We start from the raw sequence: 18797 nt of genomic DNA, 5'->3' as shown, positions 1-18797 counted from the left end.
TGCTAATAGCTCTGTGTTACATGTAGGACTGGCTGTATAATGCCGGGTTACATCTGTTAGTGTGGTGTAGGCTGCTAATAGCTCTGTGTTACATGTAGGACTGGCTGTATAATGCCGGGTTACATCTGTTAGTGTGGTGTAGGCTGCTAATAGCTCTGTGTTACATGTAGGACTGGCTGTATAATGCCGGGTTACATCTGTTAGTGTGGTGTAGGCTGCTAATAGCTCTGTGTTACATGTAGGACTGGCTGTATAATGCCGGGTTACATATGTTAGTGTGGTGTAGGATTCTAATAGCTCTGTGTTACATGTAGGACTGGCTGTATAATGCCGGGTTACATCTGTTAGTGTGATGTAGGCTGCTAATAGCTCTGTGTTACATGTAGGACTGGCTGTGTAATGTCGGGTTACATATGTTAGTGTGGTGTAGGCTGCTAATAGCTCTGTGTTCCATGTAGGACTGGCTGTATAATGCCGGGTTACATCTGTTAGCGTGGTGTAGGCTGCTAATAGCTCTGTGTTACATGTAGGACTGGCTGCTAATAGCTCTGTGTTACATGTAGGACTGGCTGTATAATGCCGGGTTACATCTGTTAGTGTGGTGTAGGCTGCTAATAGCTCTGTGTTACATGTAGGACTGGCTCTATAATGCCGGGTTACATCTGTTAGTGTGGTGTAGGCTGCTAATAGCTCTGTGTTACATGTAGGACTGGCTGCTAATAGCTCTGTGTTACATGTAGGACTGGCTGCTAATAGCTCTGTGTTACATGTAGGACTGGCTGTATAATGCCGGGTTACATCTGTTAGTGTGGTGTAGGCTGCTAATAGCTCTGGGTTACATGTAGGACTGGCTGTATAATGCCGGGTTACGTCTGTTAGTGTGGTGTAGGCTGCTAATAGCTCTGTGTTACATGTAGGACTGGCTGTATAATGCCGGGTTACATATGTTAGTGTGGTGTAGGCTGCTAATAGCTCTGTGTTACATGTAGGACTGGCTGTATAATGCCGGGTTACATCTGTTAGTGTGGTGTAGGCTGCTAATAGCTCTGTGTTACATGTAGGACTGGCTGTATAATGCCGGGTTACATATGTTAGTGTGGTGTAGGATTCTAATAGCTCTGTGTTACATGTAGGACTGGCTGTATAATGCCGGGTTACATATGTTAGTGTGGTGTAGGATGCTAAGAGCTCTGTGTTACATGTAGGACTGGCTGCATAATGCCGGGTTACATCTGTTAGCGTGGTGTAGGCTGCTAATAGCTCTGTGTTACATGTAGGACTGGCTGCTAATAGCTCTGTGTTACATGTAGGACTGGCTGTATAATGCCGGGTTACATATGTTAGTGTGGTGTAGGCTGCTAATAGCTCTGTGTTACATGTAGGACTGGCTGTATAATGCCGGGTTACATCTGTTAGTGTGGTGTAGGCTGCTAATAGCTCTGTGTTACATGTAGGACTGGCTGTATAATGCCGGGTTACATCTGTTAGTGTGGTGTAGGCTGCTAATAGCTCTGTGTTACATGTAGGACTGGCTGCATAATGCCGGGTTACATCTGTTAGCGTGGTGTAGGCTGCTAATAGCTCTGTGTTACATGTAGGACTGGCTGCTAATAGCTCTGTGTTACATGTAGGACTGGCTGTATAAATCCGGGTTACATCTGTTAGTGTGGTGTAGGCTGCTAATAGCTCTGTGTTACATGTAGGACTGGCTGCTAATAGCTCTGTGTTACATGTAGGACTGGCTGTATAATGCCGGGTTACATCTGTTAGTGTGGTGTAGGCTGCTAATAGCTCTGTGTTACATGTAGGACTGGCTGTATAATGCCGGGTTACATCTGTTAGTGTGGTGTAGGCTGCTAATAGCTCTGTGTTACATGTAGGACTGGCTGTATAATGCCGGGTTACATCTGTTAGTGTGGTGTAGGCTGCTAATAGCTCTGTGTTACATGTAGGACTGGCTGTATAATGCCGGGTTACATCTGTTAGTGTGGTGTAGGCTGCTAATAGCTCTGTGTTACATGTAGGACTGGCTGTATAATGCCGGGTTACATCTGTTAGTGTGGTGTAGGCTGCTAATAGCTCTGTGTTACATGTAGGACTGGCTGTATAATGCCGGGTTACATCTGTTAGTGTGGTGTAGGCTGCTAATAGCTCTGTGTTACATGTAGGACTGGCTGTATAATGCCGGGTTACATCTGTTAGTGTGGTGTAGGCTGCTAATAGCTCTGTGTTACATGTAGGACTGGCTGCTAATAGCTCTGTGTTACATGTAGGACTGGCTGTATAATGCCGGGTTACATCTGTTAGTGTGGTGTAGGCTGCTAATAGCTCTGTGTTACATGTAGGACTGGCTGTATAATGCCGGGTTACATCTGTTAGTGTGGTGTAGGCTGCTAATAGCTCTGTGTTACATGTAGGACTGGCTGTATAATGCCGGGTTACATCTGTTAGTGTGGTGTAGGCTGCTAATAGCTCTGTGTTACATGTAGGACTGGCTGTGTAATGTCGGGTTACATATGTTAGTGTGGTGTAGGCTGCTAATAGCTCTGGGTTACATGTAGGACTGGCTGTATAATGCCGGGTTACGTCTGTTAGTGTGGTGTAGGCTGCTAATAGCTCTGTGTTACATGTAGGACTGGCTGTATAATGCCGGGTTACATCTGTTAGTGTGATGTAGGCTGCTAATAGCTCTGTGTTACATGTAGGACTGGCTGTGTAATGTCGGGTTACATATGTTAGTGTGGTGTAGGCTGCTAATAGCTCTGGGTTACATGTAGGACTGGCTGTATAATGCCGGGTTACGTCTGTTAGTGTGGTGTAGGCTGCTAATAGCTCTGTGTTACATGTAGGACTGGCTGTATAATGCCGGGTTACATATGTTAGTGTGGTGTAGGATTCTAATAGCTCTGTGTTACATGTAGGACTGGCTGTATAATGCCGGGTTACATATGTTAGTGTGGTGTAGGCTGCTAATAGCTCTGTGTTCCATGTAGGACTGGCTGTATAATGCCGGGTTACATCTGTTAGCGTGGTGTAGGCTGCTAATAGCTCTGTGTTACATGTAGGACTGGCTGCTAATAGCTCTGTGTTACATGTAGGACTGGCTGTATAATGCCGGGTTACATCTGTTAGTGTGGTGTAGGCTGCTAATAGCTCTGTGTTACATGTAGGACTGGCTCTATAATGCCGGGTTACATCTGTTAGTGTGGTGTAGGCTGCTAATAGCTCTGTGTTACATGTAGGACTGGCTGCTAATAGCTCTGTGTTACATGTAGGACTGGCTGTATAATGCCGGGTTACATCTGTTAGTGTGGTGTAGGCTGCTAATAGCTCTGTGTTAAATGTAGGACTGGCTGTATAATGCCGGGTTACATCTGTTAGTGTGGTGTAGGCTGCTAATAGCTCTGTGTTACATGTAGGACTGGCTGTATAATGCCGGGTTACATCTGTTAGTGTGGTGTAGGCTGCTAATAGCTCTGTGTTACATGTAGGACTGGCTGTATAATGCCGGGTTACATCTGTTAGTGTGGTGTAGGCTGCTAATAGCTCTGTGTTACATGTAGGACTGGCTGTATAATGCCGGGTTACATCTGTTAGTGTGGTGTAGGCTGCTAATAGCTCTGTGTTACATGTAGGACTGGCTGTATAATGCCGGGTTACATCTGTTAGTGTGGTGTAGGCTGCTAATAGCTCTGTGTTACATGTAGGACTGGCTGCATAATGCCGGGTTACGTCTGTTAGTGTGGTGTAGGCTGCTAATAGCTCTGTGTTACATGTAGGACTGGCTGTATAATGCCGGGTTACATCTGTTAGTGTGGTGTAGGCTGCTAATAGCTCTGTGTTACATGTAGGACTGGCTGCATAATGCCGGGTTACATCTGTTAGCGTGGTGTAGGCTGCTAATAGCTCTGTGTTACATGTAGGACTGGCTGCTAATAGCTCTGTGTTACATGTAGGACTGGCTGTATAATGCCGGGTTACATCTGTTAGTGTGGTGTAGGCTGCTAATAGCTCTGTGTTACATGTAGGACTGGCTCTATAATGCCGGGTTACATCTGTTAGTGTGGTGTAGGCTGCTAATAGCTCTGTGTTACATGTAGGACTGGCTCTATAATGCCGGGTTACATCTGTTAGTGTGGTGTAGGCTGCTAATAGCTCTGTGTTACATGTAGGACTGGCTGTATAATGCCGGGTTACATCTGTTAGTGTGGTGTAGGCTGCTAATAGCTCTGTGTTACATGTAGGACTGGCTGTATAATGCCGGGTTACATCTGTTAGTGTGGTGTAGGCTGCTAATAGCTCTGTGTTACATGTAGGACTGGCTGTATAATGCCGGGTTACATATGTTAGTGTGGTGTAGGCTGCTAATAGCTCTGTGTTACATGTAGGACTGGCTGTATAATGCCGGGTTACATCTGTTAGTGTGGTGTAGGCTGCTAATAGCTCTGTGTTACATGTAGGACTGGCTGTATAATGCCGGGTTACATATGTTAGTGTGGTGTAGGATTCTAATAGCTCTGTGTTACATGTAGGACTGGCTGTATAATGCCGGGTTACATCTGTTAGTGTGGTGTAGGCTGCTAATAGCTCTGTGTTACATGTAGGACTGGCTGTATAATGCCGGGTTACATCTGTTAGTGTGATGTAGGCTGCTAATAGCTCTGTGTTACATGTAGGACTGGCTGTATAATGCCGGGTTACATCTGTTAGTGTGATGTAGGCTGCTAATAGCTCTGTGTTCCATGTAGGACTGGCTGTATAATGCCGGGTTACATCTGTTAGCGTGGTGTAGGCTGCTAATAGCTCTGTGTTACATGTAGGACTGGCTGCTAATAGCTCTGTGTTACATGTAGGACTGGCTGTATAATGCCGGGATACATATGTTAGTGTGGTGTAGGATGCTAATAGCTCTGTGTTACATGTAGGACTGGCTGTATAATGCCGGGTTACATCTGTTAGTGTGGTGTAGGCTGCTAATAGCTCTGTGTTACATGTAGGACTGGCTGTATAATGCCGGGTTACATCTGTTAGTGTGGTGTAGGCTGCTAATAGCTCTGTGTTACATGTAGGACTGGCTGTATAATGCCGGGTTACATCTGTTAGTGTGGTGTAGGCTGCTAATAGCTCTGTGTTACATGTAGGACTGGCTGTATAATGCCGAGTTACATATGTTAGTGTGGTGTAGGATTCTAATAGCTCTGTGTTACATGTAGGACTGGCTGTATAATGCCGGGTTACATCTGTTAGTGTGATGTAGGCTGCTAATAGCTCTGTGTTACATGTAGGACTGGCTGTGTAATGTCGGGTTACATATGTTAGTGTGGTGTAGGCTGCTAATAGCTCTGGGTTACATGTAGGACTGGCTGTATAATGCCGGGTTACGTCTGTTAGTGTGGTGTAGGCTGCTAATAGCTCTGTGTTACATGTAGGACTGGCTGTATAATGCCGGGTTACATATGTTAGTGTGGTGTAGGCTGCTAATAGCTCTGTGTTACATGTAGGACTGGCTGTATAATGCCGGGTTACATCTGTTAGTGTGGTGTAGGCTGCTAATAGCTCTGTGTTACATGTAGGACTGGCTGTATAATGCCGGGTTACATATGTTAGTGTGGTGTAGGATTCTAATAGCTCTGTGTTACATGTAGGACTGGCTGTATAATGCCGGGTTACATATGTTAGTGTGGTGTAGGATGCTAAGAGCTCTGTGTTACATGTAGGACTGGCTGCATAATGCCGGGTTACATCTGTTAGCGTGGTGTAGGCTGCTAATAGCTCTGTGTTACATGTAGGACTGGCTGCTAATAGCTCTGTGTTACATGTAGGACTGGCTGTATAATGCCGGGTTACATCTGTTAGTGTGGTGTAGGCTGCTAATAGCTCTGTGTTACATGTAGGACTGGCTGTATAATGCCGGGTTACATCTGTTAGTGTGGTGTAGGCTGCTAATAGCTCTGTGTTACATGTAGGACTGGCTGTATAATGCCGGGTTACATCTGTTAGTGTGGTGTAGGCTGCTAATAGCTCTGTGTTACATGTAGGACTGGCTGCATAATGCCGGGTTACATCTGTTAGCGTGGTGTAGGCTGCTAATAGCTCTGTGTTACATGTAGGACTGGCTGCTAATAGCTCTGTGTTACATGTAGGACTGGCTGTATAATGCCGGGTTACATCTGTTAGTGTGGTGTAGGCTGCTAATAGCTCTGTGTTACATGTAGGACTGGCTGTATAATGCCGGGTTACATCTGTTAGTGTGGTGTAGGCTGCTAATAGCTCTGTGTTACATGTAGGACTGGCTGTATAATGCCGGGTTACATCTGTTAGTGTGGTGTAGGCTGCTAATAGCTCTGTGTTACATGTAGGACTGGCTGTATAATGCCGGGTTACATCTGTTAGTGTGGTGTAGGCTGCTAATAGCTCTGTGTTACATGTAGGACTGGCTGTATAATGGCGGGTTACATCTGTTAGTGTGGTGTAGGCTGCTAATAGCTCTGTGTTACATGTAGGACTGGCTGTATAATGCCGGGTTACATATGTTAGTGTGGTGTAGGCTGCTAATAGCTCTGTGTTACATGTAGGACTGGCTGTATAATGCCGGGTTACATCTGTTAGTGTGATGTAGGCTGCTAATAGCTCTGTGTTACATGTAGGACTGGCTGTGTAATGTCGGGTTACATATGTTAGTGTGGTGTAGGCTGCTAATAGCTCTGGGTTACATGTAGGACTGGCTGTATAATGCCGGGTTACGTCTGTTAGTGCGGTGTAGGCTGCTAATAGCTCTGTGTTACATGTAGGACTGGCTGTATAATGCCGGGTTACATCTGTTAGTGTGGTGTAGGCTGCTAATAGCTCTGTGTTACACGTAGGACTGGCTGTATAATGCAGGGTTACATATGTTAGTGTGGTATAGGAATCTAATAGCTCTGTGTTACATGTAGGACTGGCTGTATAATGCCGGGTTACATATGTTAGTGTGGTGTAGGATGCTAAGAGCTCTGTGTTACATGTAGGACTGGCTGTATAATGCCGGGTTACATCTGTTAGTGTGGTGTAGGCTGCTAATAGCTCTGTGTTACATGTAGGACTGGCTGTATAATGCCGGGTTACATATGTTAGTGTGGTGTAGGATGCTAAGAGCTCTGTGTTACATGTAGGACTGGCTGTATTATGCCGGGTTACATCTGTTAGTGTGGTGTAGGCTGCTAATAGCTCTGTGTTACATGTAGGACTGGCTGTATAATGCCGGGTTACATATGTTAGTGTGGTGTAGGATTCTAATAGCTCTGTGTTACATGTAGGACTGGCTGTATAATGCCGGGTTACATATGTTAGTGTGGTGTAGGCTGCTAATAGCTCTGTGTTACATGTAGGACTGACTGTATAATGCCGGGTTACATCTGTTAGTGTGATGTAGGCTGCTAATAGCTCTGTGTTACATGTAGGACTGGCTGCATAATGCCGGGTTACATCTGTTAGCGTGGTGTAGGCTGCTAATAGCTCTGTGTTACATGTAGGACTGGCTGCTAATAGCTCTGTGTTACATGTAGGACTGGCTGTATAATGCCGGGTTACATCTGTTAGTGTGGTGTAGGCTGCTAATAGCTCTGTGTTACATGTAGGACTGGCTGTATAATGCCGGGTTACATCTGTTAGTGTGATGTAGGCTGCTAATAGCTCTGTGTTACATGTAGGACTGGCTGTGTAATGTCGGGTTACATATGTTAGTGTGGTGTAGGCTGCTAATAGCTCTGTGTTACATGTAGGACTGGCTGTATAATGCCGGGTTACATATGTTAGTGTGGTGTAGGCTGCTAATAGCTCTGTGTTACATGTAGGACTGGCTGTATAATGCCGGGTTACATCTGTTAGTGTGATGTAGGCTGCTAATAGCTCTGTGTTACATGTAGGACTGGCTGTATAATGCCGGGTTACATATGTTAGTGTGGTGTAGGCTGCTAATAGCTCTGGGTTACATGTAGGACTGGCTGTATAATGCCGGGTTACGTCTGTTAGTGTGGTGTAGGCTGCTAATAGCTCTGTGTTACATGTAGGACTGGCTGTATAATGCCGGGTTACATATGTTAGTGTGGTGTAGGCTGCTAATAGCTCTGTGTTACATGTAGGACTGGCTGTATAATGCCGGGTTACATCTGTTAGTGTGGTGTAGGCTGCTAATAGCTCTGTGTTACATGTAGGACTGGCTGTATAATGCCGGGTTACATATGTTAGTGTGGTGTAGGATTCTAATAGCTCTGTGTTACATGTAGGACTGGCTGTATAATGCCGGGTTACGTCTGTTAGTGTGGTGTAGGCTGCTAATAGCTCTGTGTTACATGTAGGACTGGCTGTATAATGCCGGGTTACATCTGTTAGTGTGGTGTAGGCTGCTAATAGCTCTGTGTTACATGTAGGACTGGCTGTATAATGCCGGGTTACATCTGTTAGTGTGGTGTAGGCTGCTAATAGCTCTGTGTTACATGTAGGACTGGCTGTATAATGCCGGGTTACATCTGTTAGTGTGGTGTAGGCTGCTAATAGCTCTGTGTTACATGTAGGACTGGCTGCATAATGCCGGGTTACATCTGTTAGCGTGGTGTAGGCTGCTAATAGCTCTGTGTTACATGTAGGACTGGCTGCTAATAGCTCTGTGTTACATGTAGGACTGGCTGTATAATGCCGGGTTACATCTGTTAGCGTGGTGTAGGCTGCTAATAGCTCTGTGTTACATGTAGGACTGGCTGCATAATGCCGGGTTACATCTGTTAGCGTGGTGTAGGCTGCTTATAGCTCTGTGTTACATGTAGGACTGGCTGCTAATAGCTCTGTGTTACATGTAGGACTGGCTGTATAATGCCGGGTTACATCTGTTAGTGTGGTGTAGGCTGCTAATCGCTCTTTGTTACATGTAGGACTGGCTGTATAATGCCGGGTTACATATGTTAGTGTGGTGTAGGCTGCTAATAGCTCTGTGTTACATGTAGGACTGGCTCTATAATGCCGGGTTACATCTGTTAGTGTGGTGTAGGCTGCTAATAGCTCTGTGTTACATGTAGGACTGGCTGTATAATGCCGGGTTACATCTGTTAGTGTGGTGTAGGCTGCTAATAGCTCTGTGTTACATGTAGGACTGGCTGTATAATGCCGGGTTACATCTGTTAGTGTGGTGTAGGCTGCTAATAGCTCTGTGTTACATGTAGGACTGGCTGTATAATGCCGGGTTACATCTGTTAGTGTGGTGTAGGCTGCTAATAGCTCTGTGTTACATGTAGGACTGGCTGTATAATGCCGGGTTACATATGTTAGTGTGGTGTAGGCTGCTAATAGCTCTGTGTTACATGTAGGACTGGCTGTATAATGCCGGGTTACATCTGTTAGTGTGATGTAGGCTGCTAATAGCTCTGTGTTACATGTAGGACTGGCTGTATAATGCCGGGTTACATCTGTTAGTGTGATGTAGGCTGCTAATAGCTCTGTGTTACATGTAGGACTGGCTGTGTAATGTCGGGTTACATATGTTAGTGTGGTGTAGGCTGCTAATAGCTCTGGGTTACATGTAGGACTGGCTGTATAATGCCGGGTTACGTCTGTTAGTGCGGTGTAGGCTGCTAATAGCTCTGTGTTACATGTAGGACTGGCTGTATAATGCCGGGTTACATCTGTTAGTGTGGTGTAGGATTCTAATAGCTCTGTGTTACATGTAGGACTGGCTGTATAATGCCGGGTTACATATGTTAGTGTGGTGTAGGATGCTAAGAGCTCTGTGTTACATGTAGGACTGGCTGTATAATGCCGGGTTACATCTGTTAGTGTGGTGTAGGCTGCTAATAGCTCTGTGTTACATGTAGGACTGGCTGTATAATGCCGGGTTACATATGTTAGTGTGGTGTAGGATTCTAATAGCTCTGTGTTACATGTAGGACTGGCTGTATAATGCCGGGTTACATATGTTAGTGTGGTGTAGGCTGCTAATAGCTCTGTGTTACATGTAGGACTGGCTGTATAATGCCGGGTTACATATGTTAGTGTGATGTAGGCTGCTAATAGCTCTGTGTTACATGTAGGACTGGCTGTATAATGCCGGGTTACATATGTTAGTGTGGTGTAGGATGCTAAGAGCTCTGTGTTACACGTAGGACTGGCTGTATAATGCCGGGTTACATCTGTTAGTGTGGTGTAGGCTGCTAATAGCTCTGTGTTACATGTAGGACTGGCTGTATAATGCCGGGTTACATATGTTAGTGTGGTGTAGGATTCTAATAGCTCTGTGTTACATGTAGGACTGGCTGTATAATGCCGGGTTACATATGTTAGTGTGGTGTAGGCTGCTAATAGCTCTGTATTACATGTAGGACTGACTGTATAATGCCGGGTTACATCTGTTAGTGTGATGTAGGCTGCTAATAGCTCTGTGTTACATGTAGGACTGGCTGCATAATGCCGGGTTACATCTGTTAGCGTGGTGTAGTCTGCTAATAGCTCTGTGTTACATGTAGGACTGGCTGCTAATAGCTCTGTGTTACATGTAGGACTGGCTGTATAATGCCGGGTTACATCTGTTAGTGTGGTGTAGGCTGCTAATAGCTCTGTGTTACATGTAGGACTGGCTGTATAATGCCGGGTTACATCTGTTAGTGTGATGTAGGCTGCTAATAGCTCTGTGTTACATGTAGGACTGGCTGTGTAATGTCGGGTTACATATGTTAGTGTGGTGTAGGCTGCTAATAGCTCTGTGTTACATGTAGGACTGGCTGTATAATGCCGGGTTACATCTGTTAGTGTGGTGTAGGCTGCTAATAGCTCTGTGTTACATGTAGGACTGGCTGTATAATGCCGGGTTACATCTGTTAGTGTGGTGTAGGCTGCTAATAGCTCTGTGTTACATGTAGGACTGGCTGTATAATGCCGGGTTACATATGTTAGTGTGGTGTAGGATTCTAATAGCTCTGTGTTACATGTAGGACTGGCTGTATAATGCCGGGTTACGTCTGTTAGTGTGGTGTAGGCTGCTAATAGCTCTGTGTTACATGTAGGACTGGCTGTATAATGCCGGGTTACATCTGTTAGTGTGGTGTAGGCTGCTAATAGCTCTGTGTTACATGTAGGACTGGCTGTATAATGCCGGGTTACATCTGTTAGTGTGGTGTAGGCTGCTAATAGCTCTGTGTTACATGTAGGACTGGCTGTATAATGCCGGGTTACATCTGTTAGTGTGGTGTAGGCTGCTAATAGCTCTGTGTTACATGTAGGACTGGCTGTATAATGCCGGGTTACATCTGTTAGTGTGGTGTAGGCTGCTAATAGCTCTGTGTTACATGTAGGACTGGCTGTATAATGCCGGGTTACATCTGTTAGTGTGGTGTAGGCTGCTAATAGCTCTGTGTTACATGTAGGACTGGCTGCATAATGCCGGGTTACATCTGTTAGCGTGGTGTAGGCTGCTAATAGCTCTGTGTTACATGTAGGACTGGCTGCTAATAGCTCTGTGTTACATGTAGGACTGGCTGTATAATGCCGGGTTACATCTGTTAGTGTGGTGTAGGCTGCTAATAGCTCTGTGTTACATGTAGGACTGGCTCTATAATGCCGGGTTACATCTGTTAGTGTGGTGTAGGCTGCTAATAGCTCTGTGTTACATGTAGGACTGGCTGTATAATGCCGGGTTACATCTGTTAGTGTGGTGTAGGCTGCTAATAGCTCTGTGTTACATGTAGGACTGGCTGTATAATGCCGGGTTACATCTGTTAGTGTGATGTAGGCTGCTAATAGCTCTGTGTTACATGTAGGACTGGCTGTATAATGCCGGGTTACATCTGTTAGTGTGGTGTAGGCTGCTAATAGCTCTGTGTTACATGTAGGACTGGCTGTGTAATGTCGGGTTACATATGTTAGTGTGGTGTAGGCTGCTAATAGCTCTGTGTTACATGTAGGACTGGCTGTATAATGCCGGGTTACATCTGTTAGTGTGATGTAGGCTGCTAATAGCTCTGGGTTACATGTAGGACTGGCTGTATAATGCCGGGTTACATCTGTTAGTGTGGTGTAGGCTGCTAATAGCTCTGTGTTACATGTAGGACTGGCTGTATAATGCCGGGTTACATATGTTAGTGTGGTATAGGAATCTAATAGCTCTGTGTTACATGTAGGACTGGCTGTGTAATGTCGGGTTACATATGTTAGTGTGGTGTAGGCTGCTAATAGCTCTGGGTTACATGTAGGACTGGCTGTATAATGCCGGGTTACATCTGTTAGTGTGGTGTAGGCTGCTAATAGCTCTGTGTTACATGTAGGACTGGCTGTATAATGCCGGGTTACATATGTTAGTGTGGTGTAGGATTCTAATAGCTCTGTGTTACATGTAGGACTGGCTGTATAATGCCGGGTTACATATGTTAGTGTGGTGTAGGATGCTAAGAGCTCTGTGTTACATGTAGGACTGGCTGCATAATGCCGGGTTACATCTGTTAGCGTGGTGTAGGCTGCTAATAGCTCTGTGTTACATGTAGGACTGGCTGTATAATGCCGGGTTACATCTGTTAGTGTGGTGTAGGCTGCTAATAGCTCTGTGTTACATGTAGGACTGGCTGTATAATGCCGGGTTACATCTGTTAGTGTGGTGTAGGCTGCTAATAGCTCTGTGTTACATGTAGGACTGGCTGTATAATGCCGGGTTACATCTGTTAGTGTGGTGTAGGCTGCTAATAGCTCTGTGTTACATGTAGGACTGGCTGCTAATCGCTCTTTGTTACATGTAGGACTGGCTGTATAATGCCGGGTTACATCTGTTAGTGTGGTGTAGGCTGCTAATAGCTCTGTGTTACATGTAGGACTGGCTGTATAATGCCGGGTTACATATGTTAGTGTGGTGTAGGCTGCTAATAGCTCTGTGTTACATGTAGGACTGGCTGTATAATGCCGGGTTACATGTGTTAGTGTGGTGTAGGCTGCTAATAGCTCTGTGTTACATGTAGGACTGGCTGTATAATGCCGGGTTACATCTGTTAGTGTGGTGTAGGCTGCTAATAGCTCTGTGTTACATGTAGGACTGGCTGTATAATGCCGGGTTACATCTGTTAGTGTGGTGTAGGCTGCTAATAGCTCTGTGTTACATGTAGGACTGGCTGTGTAATGTCGGGTTACATATGTTAGTGTGATGTAGGCTGCTAATAGCTCTGTGTTACATGTAGGACTGGCTGTATAATGCCGGGTTACATCTGTTAGTGTGATGTAGGCTGCTAATAGCTCTGTGTTACATGTAGGACTGGCTGTATAATGCCGGGTTACATATGTTAGTGTGGTGTAGGCTGCTAATAGCTCTGTGTTACATGTAGGACTGGCTGTATAATGCCGGGTTACATCTGTTAGTGTGGTGTAGGCTGCTAATAGCTCTGTGTTACATGTAGGACTGGCTGTATAATGCCGGGTTACATCTGTTAGTGTGGTGTAGGCTGCTAATAGCTCTGTGTTACATGTAGGACTGGCTGTATAATGCAGGGTTACATCTGTTAGTGTGGTGTAGGCTGCTAATAGCTCTGTGTTACATGTAGGACTGGCTGTATAATGCCGGGTTACATATGTTAGTGTGATGTAGGCTGCTAATAGCTCTGTGTTACATGTAGGACTGGCTGTATAATGCCGGGTTACATCTGTTAGTGTGATGTAGGATGCTAATAGCTCTGGGTTACATGTAGGACTGGCTGTATAATGCCGGGTTACATCTGTTAGTGTGGTGTAGGCTGCTAATAGCTCTGTGTTACATGTAGGACTGGCTGTATAATGCCGAGTTACATCTGTTAGTGTGATGTAGGATGCTAATAGCTCTGGGTTACATGTAGGACTGGCTGTATAATGCCGGGTTACATCTGTTAGTGTGGTGTAGGCTGCTAATAGCTCTGTGTTACATGTAGGACTGGCTGTATAATGCCGGGTTACATCTGTTAGTGTGGTGTAGGCTGCTAATAGCTCTGTCTTACATGTAGGACTGGCTGTATAATGCCGGGTTACATATGTTAGTGTGGTGTAGGCTGCTAATAGCTCTGTGTTACATGTAGGACTGGCTGTATAATGCCGGGTTACATATGTTAGTGTGGTGTAGGCTGCTAATAGCTCTGTGTTACATGTAGGACTGGTTGTATAATGCCGGGTTACGTCTGTTAGTGTGATGTAGGATGCTAATAGCTCTGTGTTACATGTAGGACTGGCTGTATAATGCCGGGTTACATATGTTAGTGTGGTGTAGGCTGCTAATAGCTCTGTGTTACATGTAGGACTGGCTGTATAATGCCGGGTTACACATGTTAGTGCGGTGTAGGCTGCTAATAGCTCTGTGTTACATGTAGGACTGGCTGTATAATGCCGGGTTACATATGTTAGTGTGGTGTAGGCTGCTAATAGCTCTGTGTTACATGTAGGACTGGCTGTATAATGCCGGGTTACATATGTTAGTGTGGTGTGGTGTAGGCTGCTAATAGCTCTGTGTTACATGTAGGACTGGCTGTATAATGCCGGGTTACATATGTTAGTGTGGTGTAGGCTGCTAATAGCTCTGTGTTACATGTAGGACTGGCTGTATAATGCCGGGTTACATCTGTTAGTGTGGTGTAGGCTGCTAATAGCTCTGTGTTACATGTAGGACTGGCTGTATAATGCCGGGTTACATGTGTTAGTGTGGTGTAGGCTGCTAATAGCTCTGTGTTACATGTAGGACTGGCTGTATAATGCCGGGTTACATGTGTTAGTGTGGTGTAGGCTGCTAATAGCTCTGTGTTACATGTAGGACTGGCTGCTAATAGCTCTGTGTTACATGTAGGACTGGCTGCTAATAGCTCTGTGTTACATGTAGGACTGGCTGTATAATGCCGGGTTACATCTGTTAGTGTGGTGTAGGCTGCTAATAGCTCTGTGTTACATGTAGGACTGGCTTTATAATGCCGGGTTACATCTGTTAGTGTGGTGTAGGCTGCTAATAGCTCTGTGTTACATGTAGGACTGGCTGTATAATGCCGGGTTACATATGTTAGTGTGATGTAGGCTGCTAATAGCTCTGTGTTACATGTAGGACTGGCTGTATAATGCCGGGTTACATCTGTTAGTGTGGTGTAGGCTGCTAATAGCTCTGTGTTACATGTAGGACTGGCTGTATAATGCCGGGTTACATATGTTAGTGTGGTGTAGGCTGCTAATAGCTCTGTGTTACATGTAGGACTGGCTGTATAATGCCGGGTTACATATGTTAGTGTGATGTAGGCTGCTAATAGCTCTGTGTTACATGTAGGACTGGCTGTATAATGCCGGGTTACATATGTTAGTGCGATGTAGGCTGCTAATAGCTCTGTATTACATGTAGGACTGGCTGTATAATGCCGGGTTACACATGTTAGTGCGGTGTAGGCTGCTAATAGCTCTGTGTTACATGTAGGACTGGCTGTATAATGCCGGGTTACATATGTTAGTGTGATGTAGGCTGCTAATAGCTCTGTGTTACATGTAGGACTGGCTGTATAATGCCGGGTTACATATGTTAGTGTGGTGTAGGCTGCTAATAGCTCTGTGTTACATGTAGGACTGGCGGTATAATGCCGGGTTACATATGTTAGTGTGGTGTAGGCTGCTAATAGCTCTGTGTTACATGTAGGACTGGCTGTATAATGCCGGGTTACATATGTTAGTGTGGTGTAGGATGCTAATAGCTCTGTGTTACATGTAGGACTGGCTGTATAATGCCGGGTTACATCTGTTAGTGTGATGTAGGATGCTAATAGCTCTGTGTTACGTGTAGGACTGGCTGTATAATGCCGGGTTACATATGTTAGTGTGGTGTAGGATGCTAATAGCTCTGTGTTACATGTAGGACTGGCTGTATAATGCCGGGTTACATCTGTTAGTGTGGTGTAGGCTGCTAATAGCTCTGTGTTACATGTAGGACTGGCTGTGTAATGGCGGGTTACATATGTTAGTGTGGTGTAGGATGCTAATAGCTCTGTGTTACATGTAGGACTGGCTGTGTAATGGCGGGTTACATATGTTAGTGTGATGTAGGATGCTAATAGCTCTGTGTTACATGTAGGACTGGCTGTATAATGCAGGGTTACATCTGTTAGTGTGGTGTAGGCTGCTAATAGCTCTGTGTTACATGTAGGACTGGCTGTATAATGCCGGGTTACATATGTTAGTGTGATGTAGGATGCTAATAGCTCTGTGTTACATGTAGGACTGGCTGTATAATGCCGGGTTACATCTGTTAGTGTGGTGTAGGCTGCTAATAGCTCTGTGTTACATGTAGGACTGGCTGTATAATGCCGGGTTACATCTGTTAGTGTGGTGTAGGCTGCTAATAGCTCTGTGTTACATGTAGGACTGGCTGTATAATGCCGGGTTACATCTGTTAGTGTGGTGTAGGCTGCTAATAGCTCTGTGTTACATGTAGGACTGGCTGTATAATGCCGGGTTACATATGTTAGTGTGGTGTAGGATTCTAATAGCTCTGTGTTACATGTAGGACTGGCTGTATAATGCCGGGTTACATCTGTTAGTGTGCTGTAGGCTGCTAATAGCTCTGTGTTACATGTAGGACTGGCTGTATAATGCCGGGTTACATATGTTAGTGTGATGTAGGCTGCTAATAGCTCTGTGTTACATGTAGGACTGGCTGTATAATGCCTTGTTACATCTGTTAGTGTGGTGTAGGCTGCTAATAGCTCTGTGTTACATGTAGGACTGGCTGTATAATGCCGGGTTACATCTGTTAGTGTGATGTAGGCTGCTAATAGCTCTGTGTTACATGTAGGACTGGCTGTATAATGCAGGGTTACATCTGTTAGTGTGGTGTAGGCTGCTAATAGCTCTGTGTTACATGTAGGACTGGCTGTATAATGCCGGGTTACATCTGTTAGTGTGGTGTAGGCTGCTAATAGCTCTGTGTTACATGTAGGACTGGCTGTATAATGCCGGGTTACATATGTTAGTGTGATGTAGGCTGCTAATAGCTCTGTGTTACATGTAGGACTGGCTGTATAATGCAGGGTTACATCTGTTAGTGTGGTGTAGGCTGCTAATAGCTCTGTGTTACATGTAGGACTGGCTGTATAATGCCGGGTTACATATGTTAGTGTGGTGTAGGCTGCTAATAGCTCTGTGTTACATGTAGGACTGGCTGTATAATGCCGGGTTACATATGTTAGTGTGGTGTAGGCTGCTAATAGCTCTGTGTTACATGTAGGACTGGCTGTATAATGCCGGGTTACATATGTTAGTGTGGTGTAGGCTGCTAATAGCTCTGTGTTACATGTAGGACTGGCTGTATAATGCTGGGTTACATCTGTTAGTGTGGTGTAGGCTGCTAATAGCTCTGTGTTACATGTAGGACTGGCTGTATAATGCTGGGTTACATATGTTAGTGTGGTGTAGGCTGCTAATAGCTCTGTGTTACATGTAGGACTGGCTGTATAATGCCGGGTTACATATGTTAGTGTGGTGTAGGCTGCTAATAGCTCTGTGTTACATGTAGGACTGGCTGTATAATGCTGGGTTACATATGTTAGTGTGGTGTAGGCTGCTAATAGCTCTGTGTTACATGTAGGACTGGCTGTATAATGCTGGGTTACATCTGTTAGTGTGGTGTAGGCTGCTAATAGCTCTGTGTTACATGTAGGACTGGCTGTATAATGCCGGGTTACATATGTTAGTGTGGTGTAGGCTGCTAATAGCTCTGTGTTACATGTAGGACTGGCTGTATAATGCCGGGTTACATATGTTAGTGTGGTGTAGGCTGCTAATAGCTCTGTGTTACATGTAGGACTGGCTGTATAATGCCGGGTTACATCTGTTAGTGTGGTGTAGGATGCTAATAGCTCTGTGTTACATGTAGGACTGGCTGTATAATGCCGGGTTACATCTGTTAGTGTGATGTAGGATGCTAATAGCTCTGTGTTACATGTAGGACTGGCTGTATAATGCCGGGTTACATCTGTTAGTGTGGTGTAGGCTGCTAACAGCTCTGTGTTACATGTAGGACTTGGTGTATAATGCCGGGTTACATATGTTAGTGTGGTGTAGGCTGCTAATAGCTCTGTGTTACATGTAGGACTGGCTGTATAATGCCGGGTTACATGTGTTAGTGTGGTGTAGGCTGCTAATAGCTCTGTGTTACATGTAGGACTGGCTGTATAATGCCGGGTTACATATGTTAGTGTGGTGTAGGATTCTAATAGCTCTGTGTTACATGTAGGACTGGCTGTATAATGCCGGGTTACATCTGTTAGTGTGATGTAGGCTGCTAATAGCTCTGTGTTACATGTAGGACTGGCTGTATAATGCCGGGTTACATGTGTTAGTGTGATGTAGGCTGCTAATAGCTCTGTGTTACATGTAGGACTGGCTGTATAATGCCGGGTTACATGTGTTAGTGTGGTGTAGGCTGCTAATAGCTCTGTGTTACATGTAGGACTGGCTGTATAATGCCGGGTTACATGTGTTAGTGTGGTGTAGGCTGCTAATAGCTCTGTGTTACATGTAGGACTGGCTGTATAATGCCGGGTTACATATGTTAGTGTGGTGTAGGATGCTAATAGCTCTGTGTTACATGTAGGACTGGCTGTATAATGCCGGGTTACATCTGTTAGTGTGATGTAGGCTGCTAATAGCTCTGTGGTACATGTAGGACTGGCTGTATAATGCCGGGTTACATATGTTAGTGTGGTGTAGGCTGCTAATAGCTCTGTGTTACATGTAGGACTGGCTGTATAATGCCGGGTTACACCTGTTAGTGTGGTGTAGGATGCTAATAGCTCTGTGTTACATGTAGG

The sequence above is a fragment of the Taudactylus pleione genome, unplaced genomic scaffold (genome assembly GCF_031769625.1).
Source record: "Taudactylus pleione unplaced genomic scaffold, aTauple2 ptg000677l, whole genome shotgun sequence".
NCBI classification, from domain to species: domain Eukaryota; kingdom Metazoa; phylum Chordata; class Amphibia; order Anura; family Myobatrachidae; genus Taudactylus; species Taudactylus pleione.
Note: the sequence above shows the minus strand (reverse complement) of the source record.